The sequence below is a fragment of the Corvus moneduloides genome, chromosome 3 (assembly GCF_009650955.1).
Source record: "Corvus moneduloides isolate bCorMon1 chromosome 3, bCorMon1.pri, whole genome shotgun sequence".
Lineage (NCBI taxonomy): Eukaryota > Metazoa > Chordata > Aves > Passeriformes > Corvidae > Corvus > Corvus moneduloides.
Genome location: NC_045478.1, coordinates 118,814,554 through 118,827,428, shown reverse-complemented (window position 1 = coordinate 118,827,428; position 12,875 = coordinate 118,814,554). Strand labels below are relative to the sequence as shown.

At 45.9% G+C, this 12,875-nt stretch overlaps 1 protein-coding gene across 1 annotated transcript in view; it reads right to left on the bottom strand.

Annotated features, from left to right (window-relative positions):
- BCL11A (BAF chromatin remodeling complex subunit BCL11A) overlaps nt 1-12,875 on the bottom strand; it is a 127,885-nt gene that overhangs the window by 93,636 nt on the left and 21,374 nt on the right. The gene's annotated exons all lie outside the window — the stretch shown is intronic.

Sequence of the window (12,875 nt, the reverse complement as noted above, 5' to 3'; positions counted from 1 at the left end):
CTTAGAATAAACCTGCATAAAGTGTTTATGACACTGCGGTAACACATTTACGAAGCCAAATACTCATGGGCACTTACAACATTAGGAAAACACCAATATCAGATGTTCTCCTCAACACTTCAAAGCTGCAGCTGAGTGCAAAGTTCCAGAGGTACCAGCTACTCCAGGGTCAGCAGTGGCTCCAAGTAAACGCGTTTAGAGGCCTGGACCTGGAGGTAATTTCAATGTGTTCTCATCCAGTCATGAGCACACAATCACCTATTGAAAGTGTCTGGCTTGGAGTGCAGACAGATGGAGAGCACAGGGGTTAGTACAGCCAGGCCTTGGACTGACCTTTGCAGAGAGAATTAAATCAGTCTGACCTTGTTGTGAAGCCTAAATTATATCCATAGACCCCCAAATAATGCATCTTTAATGCATCGCTGCCCTCTTTTTATCAGCCTCTTTACCTCGAGGGTATCTTGTTTGCTAACTACTGATGTTAAATTGCAGCTATTTATGCTTACATTTGTGACCTCGGTGGACATCTTGTCACATTTTTCATGAGCACTTGAAAAAGTAGAGAAATATTTATATAGAGAGAATATATAAAACTGAGTTCTCGTTTCACTTAGACATAAAATAAACATTAAGGGGAAAAGAAACCTGGTTCAACTGTGGGGCGCTGTATTCATTGCATAAGTCTAACACAATAGTCATTGTATGATTCTGAGCTTCAATATCATCCATAACCTATCATCTGGACAGCCTGGAAAACAGAACGGTGCCACGTAATAGGATTTCCAGTATCTTACAAACACCTTTTCTTCTCAGATATTTTTAATATTTCAGGATTTTTTAAAATTCAAAATAGTGCTAAGAACAGAATAACCTCTGTGACACCTGTCAGTTTTTGTAATACAGACCTCTGGACAGAAACAATACCGAGTCCACAGGCTGGAATCTCGACTGGAAACCAGCTCGGTTCAGACCAGGAAGCGTTTAATTGGTTCTTCTGTTGACTGCAGCAGCAGAGGAGCCCAGTGGAAGATCAGGAGAACTGCATCCTTTCCCACTGCCTGAAAGACTCCGTTTTCTGCTGTACCTTAACCCGAACAAAAGGTGCTTTAAAAAAAAAGATTTTAGTCCAGGATGTTGCTTTCCAAGTACCACTATTCTAAAGTGCATCGAGTTCCCTTTTAGCTTCTATTAATCAAAATAAAACTGATTTAAACTACAAAAGGAGCAAGGTTTTGTTCCTCTGCTGTTAGTTTGGGATCTTGGCTCTGCCACCGGCTGTCTTTGCAATTCGGGCGAGTCACCGAGGCCTGTCACAGGGAGTCCTCTGGGAATCTCCACACGGAAAGCTGAGACTTCGCAGGCCAGTGTGGTCCATCATCCGCAGGTTCGGCCCCACATCACTTGTGTGTAGGAACGCTCTTCCCAGCAGCAGTGAGCTGTTAGGGTGGCTCACCCAATTCATGGAATCACTCCAGGGCTGGCCCTGCCACCTTGCTGACCTCATCATCCAGCTCTCTAAGCCAACACAAAAATATTTGCTCCCTTTTGCTGAGAGGGTTTTTGCTGGTTTAGCAAAGTGCACGGAACGAGCGAGGGGAGAGGAGCAGCAGCAGCAGAACAGAGCACGCAGCTGCAGGGCGGAGAAGAGCAACCCAGTGCAGCACTGATTTAAATCAGCTGCACAACCACACCATTAGATTAAACTGCTGATGAAGGTTAAGTTTGGTCTAATCCTTGGCACCGAAGCAGCTGAAATGCTGGAAGACGATGCTTGCTCCCAGCTTTATTCCTTACACTGAGAAAAGCCCAAACCATCAGAACTCTATTTGCATCACTAAAGAGCCGCCCTCCAGGGTGGGCTACAATGATCACGCTCCTCAGATACACTGGTACGAGCAGTGTTTGCCTGCTGCAATAAAATTAATATTTCACCTCTTCCCTATGAGATTAGACTGTTCATTTTTGAAATAGATAAAACAGGGCACACTTCATCCCAAACTGCCCACTATTACCGCCTCAAGAAGCTCATTCCTTATCCCAAAAGCGAGCTTTGGGATCAAGTCAGGCACTCAGCATCCTGCAGATCCCTCACTGCCGATGCAGGCAGCAAGCACCCCTGAGTGCTCTGCCTGTGCTGAGGGAAACCTGGCCACAGAAAGTAACAACTGTTGGTCAGAAGTGCCAGCCCTGGGCACAGGAAGAGCCACAGCTGCACGCAATGCAAACTATGTGGTGTTATTTTAATTGGGTTTCTTTGGCTCACAAGTCCACAGGTGCTGCTGAGAACGACGTAGGGATAATCTACTTGAAAAGCAGAGGTCAGTGCAGCCCACGGAGCTGGGCTGTTGGCATTTTCTGCCTTCAAACATGCTAGAAATCCCTGAAAATGGAAGTTTCGCATTGCCAAAAGCATGCAAGCAGAGCACGAGCACCAGGCTCAATTGTACTGTTGCAGATTCTTCCTGATATTTTAAGAGTCTTCCTGATAAATCAAGGCTCCTGTATTTCAAGGGACAGAAACAGCAGCTGACTACAACAACAACCAGTCAGGGTCTGTCAAGTCCCTCGAAACCAGGGCTACTGCTGCAGACCAGATTGGAAAAGCAGCTCCCTTCTGGCAGCTGCAGTCTTTCCCCACCTTCTAACTTCTGACAGTTCCAAGGTCGCCAAGCCTGATCCCAAGCTCTCACAGCTGAGGCAGCAAAATTCAGTCTTGCCAGCCCTGCTGAGAAGTCTTGCTCCAGCTCTGACCCCAGTACTCTTAGTTCTTCTTCCTCTTATATGTGGTTCCCTACAAGGTGTGTGGAGCAAGGAACAGAGCCCCCAGGAGTTATATATGCCTGTGTTTGCCCGGTCATGGAAGAGACAATCGCAGGATGGAATGGACATAGGGGAGAAACAGACCAACCAAAAAGACCCTTTTTTTTTTGTCTTCATGATAATTTAATTCTCCAAGGCTGCAAACTCCAAAAAATCAAGTGTGATCTAAACAGTCAGATAGAATACAATAAGTACCAACTACTACCTGCTTGCTTTGTCTATACAAAGCGAAAAAGGCAGTGATAATCACTCTATTTGATTCCATGATCTGATTCCTGTGTTACCTTATTTCTCAGAGACTACAGCTCTGCGTACCACAACATGCCTGTCAAGATGTGGATTTACAGGTTACACCGTAGTAGAACCTGCTGGTTTTCAGCTCCAATCGACATCTGCTTGTCGGTACATGCCTGACAGAGTTGCAGTCCAGATTAGGAAACATTTGTTTATGCCCCAAAATCCCCAACATATTTTTCCAGCTATGTTCCCAGTGCTGAGCTCCATGCCACTCCAGCTCTCTGGTAGTCAGCTCTCACACTGCTTCCTGGTATAAAATTGATTAGAAGCAGCATGAAATGTTATCAAGCTGACCCTCGGGAGGCTGGGCCCAAAAATAACAGATGGGAAAAGTGGCCTTTTGATTAAACTTTCAATTGCCAAAAACTGTGCATTTCCCCTCACCGTGCATGTACACACACGTTGTAACTCAAGAGAAGTCTATGCCAGCTGCAGACACAACAGTGAGCTTAGAACAGGCCTATTCTTAACAACACTGATGTTGCTGAAGTCAGCAGGACACTGGCCATCAGCTTCAGCAGTGGCAGGAAAAGGGTCCTTTGTTCCACTTTTTATTTCACATCTCTCTCTTCCTGGTGTCGCTCAGCTGATCCCAGGGAGAGGATGCGAAAGTAACCAGAGCAGGCCCAGGCTGGCTGCCCGTGACACAAGAGCTGCTGGAGGGGGTGGTGGCAGCTACTTGGGAAAGCCATGCAGATTTTCAGGCGTTCTCTAAAGCCCAGGCCAAGATGCTTTCAGGGTGGTGCTAGGTAAGTGCAGTTTGTACCTTTCCAAGGTCAAAAAATTACCAAAAAGCTCTTCTGGTAAAATCCTGAGAAACCCAGGTTCCACTGCAAGGAGACAAAGGAGCCACAAAGGATTTTGGTAGGAAGAAAAACGACAAAGAAAGCAGCACATCTTCATGTACGCCTATACTGATACGAACCTCTGATAATACAAATCTGATTTACATATTCATATATTTATATGCCTGACTGTTCCCATTTCAAAGAGTCTTATTGCCTAAATTGCTGCACAACAGCCAGCTGTAAAGGAATGAGGGAAGGACGGAATAGCAGACCTTGGAACCTGAATTTCAAGGCCTCACTAGCTTTGCCACAGTCTCGTTTGCGTAGGTTTTTCACTCTCTTCTAGAAGTGCCAGCTTACTTGGAGCCACTCATACACAGAGCATTTATGGTAGAGATTAGTAACAGGGCAGTTTGACTAGGGATTAGAACATAAATGTTTGTGCCTTCAGGCCCAACGTTTGGAGCTCACCCCTCATCCACATAAAAGTGGCCATCTCTAGGGACAGGCCATGAGCTGCTGCCGTTTTGAGAACAACATATATCAAAACTGAGCACAGCTTTCCTGGACAGTTCAGGGCTGTCCAGACCAGGAGCTGCCTCGGTGGGGCTGGGCCTGGACCACAGCAGGACCCTGGGGTAGCGCTTTTGCATGTCAACAGAGCCACAATCAGTTTAAAACTGGTTTTGAGGCCTACAGATGAATGACAAGAGCCAGGCATTTTAACAACTAATGATTATTATTATCCTGAAAACAGGGCTTGAGAGGAGCTGGCAAGAGCTAACAGATGAAGAACGTACACATTCATCCTACCTCCTCTCATTCACACTTCTCTTTCTGTCTTTTCAGAGGACTCCAGGACCTTTATGTGTCCCAACCTCAGCTGCAGCTCCCCAAAATTTGAGGAGGGCATCTCCACTGCAGGACCATCACATCTTTCTACACTCATTTTCTCTTTCCCCACCATGTTCAACCACTGAGTTTGCAATGTATACAACTAAAAAAAAAAGTTTCCAAAAGACTTACTTAGTAATTCTCAAGGATTACCAACTCCATTATGGCCAGTGTATTTGGGAAGCAATGGAAAGAAAGGAGAAAAGTCACATGTGCTTGGTAGGGCACGTCTGTCTTGAGCAGGGAGTCAGGATTCAGTCAGGGCAGCAGGGTGCACCTATGTGGAACCTGCACACCCACAGCAATTTAAGGTAATATTTTGGTCACCAGGTGGAGACCCCAAGTACACACTGGTTTAAGATCAGATTTGTGAGAGGCAGAAATTGGAATTGCATTCTAGGCCTGTTGTTTAACATTCTACGTATACGAGATAGAGAACGAAAGAATAAGAATTATCTTTAAATCCCTGCTAAATCATGCCCTGCTTTCTCAAGGCAACCTCGAGCTTTAGTAGTTCAGACAGATTCTCTAGCTGACAATTAATATTAATGGGTAGATTTCACAATGTGGCATTATCACACTGTGCGATGGGTGGGCATACCATCTGGGTTTTGGCAGGTATTAGATGTAATCAAAGGGATTACTTGGCTCAGGAAGAAATAGAAAACCTTGAGTTTGTTTGGGCTTTTTCTTCTTTTGTTTGGATGCAGCTCTAGGTGCACTTAGCTGTTTTCGCCTTGTCCTTTGTTTCTTGTGATGAGCGCTTCCGAGTTTACACGGGGAAGGCGAGCCAGATAACCAGCACATTGTGTTAGTGAGAGCGAGGACCGATTTGCTTGAGAGCTCCCTCTTTCTCATGCATTGTTGTTTTGGGATCGATTGGCAGCTCGTTTAGGGGTCCGCTGCTGCCTTTTAGAAGGTTAAGCTGAGAATTTAAACAGTGAAGGAATTAAATGCAAAACGTATTTAGATAATCAACCAATCGGACCCTTTGCAAGATAAAAGCTGAAGAAATCAGGTGTATGAACAGATGCACGCAGAGGACTTTGTCCTCATCTTCCCACAAAGCAAATACTAAGTGCCAACTTTCCGGAGGGAGGGGGGAAGGAAATTCCCCTCCTTCCCTTTTCCTCCTCCCAATCTAGCCACAAACAAGCCCCCGAGCATCAGCAACACTAAAGGGAGGAGATTAAGTTTTAAACTTTGGGAAAGCTATTGATTTGGCAGCCTTTCTCCTCTCCTGTCTGTGCCCCAGCTGATTGTAACTAAGTAATCCTCATCAATCTGTGGTAATGCAGGACCATGTTTATTGCTGTAGTAGTTAAGTTGTTGTTAATTTTACACTAAACGGTTGTTATGATGATGAATGAGTAGCTCGGGCTGCCACCCAGGGGACTTCAGCCCGTACAACCGACAAAAGGGAGAGCGTAGAGGGAAGATCAGGAAAAAGCCAGAGCGCCCACCCGAGAAGTTTTTCCGGGACCTTAAAAAAAAAAAAAAAAAAAAAAAAAAAAAAAAAAAAAGAGAGAGAAAAGAAAAAGGCAGAAGCTGATCTTCAGGTTTATATTTGAATTTGGACGCTGTGGGGTAAAAGGTGCTGCTTAAGTGTAATTGCAATTCTTTTACATACTGGCTGGGATCAAAGAGGGGAACGAAAGTACAAGTGATTTCCCTTCCCGGCCCGGCAAAGCAACTGATGGGATTCTGCCCAAAAGCATCGCGCTCATTAGCTCTTGGGAAAAACCCCCACATACATAAATTCACTCCCTCCCGGGGTTTTCCTGCGACGGGAAGGTTCGATAACGTAACTGCAGGCTTGAATCAGTGGGCAGGCTTGAATCAGTGGGCAGCCTCCTTCACCAGTAGCCCTTTCCCGGCCCGGAGTCCCGCGTGCCGTCTCAGGCCGGTCCCTGCCCGCGGCCCCGTGCCCGTGCGCAGCCCGCTCCCAGCCCGGAGGCCCCGCGCCGTGCCCCGGCGGTGCCGCGTCCCCGCGCTGCCCGTGCCGGCCCGGGGCGGTGCCGGGCGCCAGCGCTGCCTTTGTCCCGCAGCCACCGCCGCGTCCGCGGGCGGGCGGCGCCCCCGTGCGGCCTCAGCGCGGCTCTGCCGGCCCCGCTCCCGCCGTGTCCCGGGATGCTGACCCGGCCCCGGAGCGCCGGCAGCGCCTGCCCGAAAACAACACATCCATTGGGGTTTTTCTCGCCCGGGGATGCCGCTGGTGGTTTCCAACCTCAGCGGTGCTGGGAAGAAGTGCCACAGTCATAAGCGCCCGACGGAAGATGGGCATGGAACTGTCGGAGCAAGTCTAGAGGAGGGCAACAAGATGATTACAGAACTGGAGTATCTCTCTTACAAGGAAAAGCTAATGGAGTTGGGCCTGTTCAGCCTCAAAGAGACAATTTGAGGGGACATCATCAATATATAAATATCTAAAGGGAGGGTGCTGAGAAGATGGAGCCAGACTCTTCTCGGTGGTGCCAACCAATAGGACAAGAGGCAACAGGCAGAAACTGATGCCCAGGAAGTTCCTAAACCTAAATATGAGGAACAACTTTACTGTGTGGATGACCAAGCACTGGAACAGATTGGCCAGAGAGGGTGTGGAGTCTTCCTCACTGGAGATACTCCAGAACTGTCTGGGGATCAATCTGGGTAACAATCCTGTGCCACATGCTCTGGGATGACCCTCCTTGAGAAGGGAAGCTGGGCCAGATGCTTCACTGTGGTCCCTCCCAACCTGACCAGTTCTGTGATTCTGTGCCTCCCTCCATCATTCACCAAAGGCCTGCAGGAGGAGAGGCTCCAACGGAAGAGTTACAAATGAATGCAGCCACATCTCTGGGTCAGAGCTCAGGTGTCAGTGGAACAGCAGAGGAACCTCACTCAAGAATGAAGAATTAGATCTTGTTCTCCCAGACAAGAAAATAGTTGTAATCCAGGCTGTTACTTCCAAACAACAGCCAAACATGGGAATGACTAAGGATGTAATCAGAAGGTAGTAATCAGCATTGTCTTCCATCCCCACACTCTAGAGATGGAAAAATATAATAACCAGACCTCCCAAGCTCAACAAGAGCAGACCTGAAGGCCTAAAGCTCAAGAGAGACTTCAGCTATTTTCAGATTATTCTAAAAATTTCTCACAAAGCCAGTAAAGGACAAAATACCATCTATATATCTACTGCAAAAAATACTGTGTCCACTTTGCCCAAATGGTGCTTTTGCCTGCCATGACAGCACCTCCATAGCTCAGATTCAGCGTGTGCAGGAGTCCCCCAGTTCTGAGGGGTGTCCCATACCAGTCTGGGACTGCTGGGATCACAGTAAATAGCTCTATTGCCAGGTGACATCCAGTGTTCAGACACGAGGAAAGCAGCTCAAGTCCACAAGAGTCACAGAGGACCAAAAGACAGCATTTCAACTTGCTCTGGCCTTGGCCCAACTCCAGACAATCCCAGGCTTGCTCAGTAAAGCTCCTTTGGCTTTTTTGAGAGATCAGAGCTGGGCAGCGAATGGTTCAGGTTACACTTCAGCATGGGCACCCGCCTGAGAGCCTGGCTTACCTGGATGAAGGCCAGATGTGGGTGAGTCACCTAACGAGTCCTCAAGAACCATTCTCAATATGCTAAAGTCTTTGTTTCCCTATCACAGGAAGTAACACTTGAAGCACCGCTGGCGCATTAAACAATAGCACCATTAATTGTGAGAACCTTTGGCCATGCATCTTACTTTTCCCTGGTCATTAGCATCTCCAGACTCTTAGCCTCCTAAAACAACAATCCCTCTCCAGCTTCTTTGCAACTCAAAGAGGACTATTACGTGAATGCTCCAAGGGCTGGGAGACTCCTTAAGCCATTATCGTATACTTACAGTTAACACTAATTTTGGCATATAATTCAAAGCATCACATGGTAACCCTCTCCAGATGCTGAGACATAACCACGACAGACAGGACTCTCTCAAGAAAACTAACACAAAAAAGTTCTAGATGGCTCTGGAAGCTCAACAGCCATCACTAATCCCTTGCACATCCAATTAGTATCCATGCTGAGTAGGTCAGATCCATCCATGTGGGATTAAGAGATGCCTGTTACATCATCACAAGTACCTGATGAGTAAAACACTCCATCTCAACTTCAACAGCACAGGCCAACAAAACTTCACCATAAATTTGGATTGTGAACAGCAGATTACCTTGCATCCTCTTATAATTTACATAAAACAACAGAATGTGCCATTCTCCGGGAGAACAGCAAGAAATATTGTGCTTATGTTGTTTAAGACACTTAGTTCTTCCTGGACCTCCTCATTGTGCTCAGAGTACCTCACAAATGGCAGCAGCTCACCCCTGGGCCCTGCCATACGGTCTCAGCCACCTGCCTGGCTCCACCTGCCAGCTTTATCTCGGAGCAGGAGAGGATATGTGACGGGCAACCTTCGAACTCTTGCTCCCCAGACAGAAATAAGGCCTCATCTCATCAAGTGCCGAGCAAAAAGACAACTTCTGCCACAAACCGCTTGTGATCCAATGTGTTCCTAAGGCAGGGGCCAATATTTACTTCCTGTTATGATTAGCGGCAATTGGACTATTGAAAATAGACAAGTGTATCAGCACCCCCTAAAATTAATGGGCAATAAACAAAATAAATGAATGCCAGTTCTTCCTTATTGACATGGCTGTACCTGTTCCGTGCATGCTGTTCCTACCTTCCTTTCCAAGGGGAACACAGCTCTTGTGCCACGTCAGATCTTACGGTACCCTCAACCATAAGAGGACACACAAAGCAATAATCTCTGAATATATATAGTCATCCAGCATATATAACATATATAACATCCAGGTGTTATTGCAAGCAGCGTGGCTGGAGCACACAATATCCAAGTCTTTCCACAGATCTGCCACTGCCTTTCAGCATTGCTTTGAGCAATTCACTCAGCCAGCTGCATTTATTTCCCCCCGCCAGGAGACATGTTCCATGTATGAAGCAAAAAGATCCAATTCATGGCTACCCTTGTGTAGGATAGGGTTCCCTGCAGGATTACCCTCTGTGCATATGCATACACGTTCCCACGTGAGACTGAGCCTTTTGCCAAGGTCTCATGTCAGTGACTGGCAGGAAGAAGAGGCTGCTGGGTGGTCCTACCCCTAAATTATTTGCTGACTGCTTCCCTAGGGACCATGGCAACTGTGGCACAGACAAGAGAATCCCTAAGGACAGCACTGAACTGGGTCACAGCCAGCCACTTGTAGAAGAAAAAGGGAGATGTCCTTCTGTTGGCATGGGGATGAGGTGCCGTCCCCCTTCTGTAGGAGCCAGAACCATCTCCAGTCTCAACAATCTACACTCTAAATTAAGGGCTACTATCCATGAGAAGATAGGAAAATAAAAGGAAGCAGCAGCAATACGAAGAGACTAGGCATTTATTCCTGGCTCACTTGCTCTTAATGGAGATAACAATACCTCACTCCTTGACAGCAAAGCAGGGAGACTTAATGCATGGAAGTTTGCCAAGTAAATTGAGATCTTTGTACAATAGGCACTTTCGACATGCACAACTCCTGGCTTATTAAAGCAAAACAAAAGCTGCTCACCTTGAGGAGTGTTTAGAAATTAGGAGCCACAGTTCCCCATGGCACAACACTCCACAGGATTATTTAAGCTTATGCACATCCCAACAGCAATGCTTGACTGGTTAAATACCTAACACCAAGGTGGAAAACAGTGAGGAAGGTGCAGGATTGCTCCATCTGTTCCACACAATTTCCCAGGCATTCTCCAGGACCCCAGTCTGCTCCCTCTGAGCAACATCTGAGTTTCAAACAAGGCACTGCATTGTGACCTTATCATATCCTTACATCTAAAGTATAAATGTACGTATGAGAGAAGGAGTGTTGCACAAAAGTGGCCCACTTAGAAAGGTCCCAGAATACTTTTTGTGTAATTTTCTCCTCAGTTCCCCATCCATCCCTCCCTGCTGAAGTGGTAGGTAACCTGAGCAAGAGCAGCATGTGAATTGATTTGGAGGCGATCAGCGCATCGGTGTTCAGCTCTGGCCAGCTGCCGTGTCTTTGATTGCCTCGAGATCGATTTGCACACCATTCCCACTCACCTGCCAAGTCAGATGGAGAGGGAACAATGAAGTGAAAAGAAAATTATGTATTTGTAGTAGACACCTTCACCTCGCTCCACATCCTCCCTCAGGAGAAGTTAAGGGACCTAGACTGATTTCAGCGCTACTTTTAGCAAGTGTTAGGAGAGAAGTCAGTACAAAAAAGGGGACAGCAGGGATGACCTTCTTCCCCTCTTCCCTTTGACAAGAACCACCTACAGTGTAAAAGAAACTAATATTTGTGCCTATAACAGAGGCAGAGATACAGCAGAACAAAGTTTTGGCTGATAAATAAATCTTTTACTGTACTGTAGTCTTGTGCACCAGCCATAGATGATACAGTTTTTTATTTGCTTACACCTCATCTAAAAAGGGGACTAGAGAACTCCAATACACGAGTATTTCAGATGTCTGCTCTACCAGTAGCAATGATATTTCTCTTGCGTCACATGTAAAATTCTCTAATACTGGATAACTCCAACTTAAACATCTCATTTCTATAGCCCTTTTTTCCCCCCCATTTCTTCTTCAAACACAAAATAGCATTTAACTGATTCATTACCCTCAGTCCCAAAACCCTACACAGATTCCGACAACATTTTCCCAAAAATCACTCCAGAAAACTCCCTTTATGGGCAATAGTTAGCGACTCTCAGAAGACCTGGTTTCATGTATCCCTTGTAAAAATGGGTGTTAGGCTCCTAAATCAACTGGAATGCACTACATGTGACACTGAGCTGGACAGGAAGACCCAATGCCAGGGGACAGAAGCAATCAAAGCAAATAGATGCATAAATGAAGGAAAGCACCATTCTGGGCTATTACACAAGATGCTTCAAAAGCAAGCTCAGACCCAGAAAATTCTGCAGACTGCTGAAAGTAGGAAATTACAATCCAGTCAGTGTCACACTCTACTTGTCACATATTTTCTTTTCTCCCTTATGCATCTACTATTGGTCACCATCAGAGACAAAAACCTTGTGTTAGAAGGGAGTTTGGTTTGACATTGCAGAGACATTCCTACACTCTTTTCCTATTGGGAAATTTAATTTTCACAACATGTGTCAAATAGGTGTTATTTTTCCTTCCTAAAGAGTTTGCAGAAACAGGCAGAGTAATTAAAGGTTACACTTGCAGATACCATCACTATTATAGTTATTACACAATACAGTCATATTATTACAGTCACCACAGCATTGTGTTCCTCTGGTTCTGGTTTTATCAGCTGGAGACACTTGCTTTCTAATTTCAGGTACATCACAGGCTTCTAGTGAATCTGGGTCTAAATGGCCATCTAGTTAAGAGTGATGGGTAACCTTTGCTTTGTTATCCTATTTTCAGAAGAAATCAGCTTACATTTAAGCACTGCCAAAAAAAACAACCTAGCACCAATAAATTGACCAGCAATTTACAGGGCCTTTTGGGTGATAGCACCTGCAGAATGAAGAGAAACTTGTAAAACTGCAGAGCTACTCAGGGTTCTGTAAAGGCCCTGCCCTCAGGAACCCAACCCATTTGTGAATATTTTTCTCTCCCATTCACAGAGACTTAGACAATATAGAAGATTTAAATAGCAAGCTGAGGTATCAGTACCTACATGCAGGTGTCCACATTTAGTCAAGTGACTCCCATCCTTTTGTGCTCTTCTAAAGTAATTGGTTTCAGAGAATAAAACATTCATCATCTATCTCCAAGGAACATGTCACAGTAACCCTTCTCTCTGTAATGTTCATACAGTAATGAGTATTTTGGACCAAACCACTACACCCACCTTCTCCCTTCAGGCACTTCCTGATCCCTTCCTTCCCATGCAGATTATGAAAGTAATGTTCCTTTTGCCTGGGCCTTTTGCCCCAGCCATTTTACTCTGTGCTTTGAATTCCTCTAACATCCTCCTCTGTGTCATCACATCATCTTCAGATGCCTCGTTCTGAGCTTCTCCCCTCTGCTTAGTCATCCTCATTTCCTA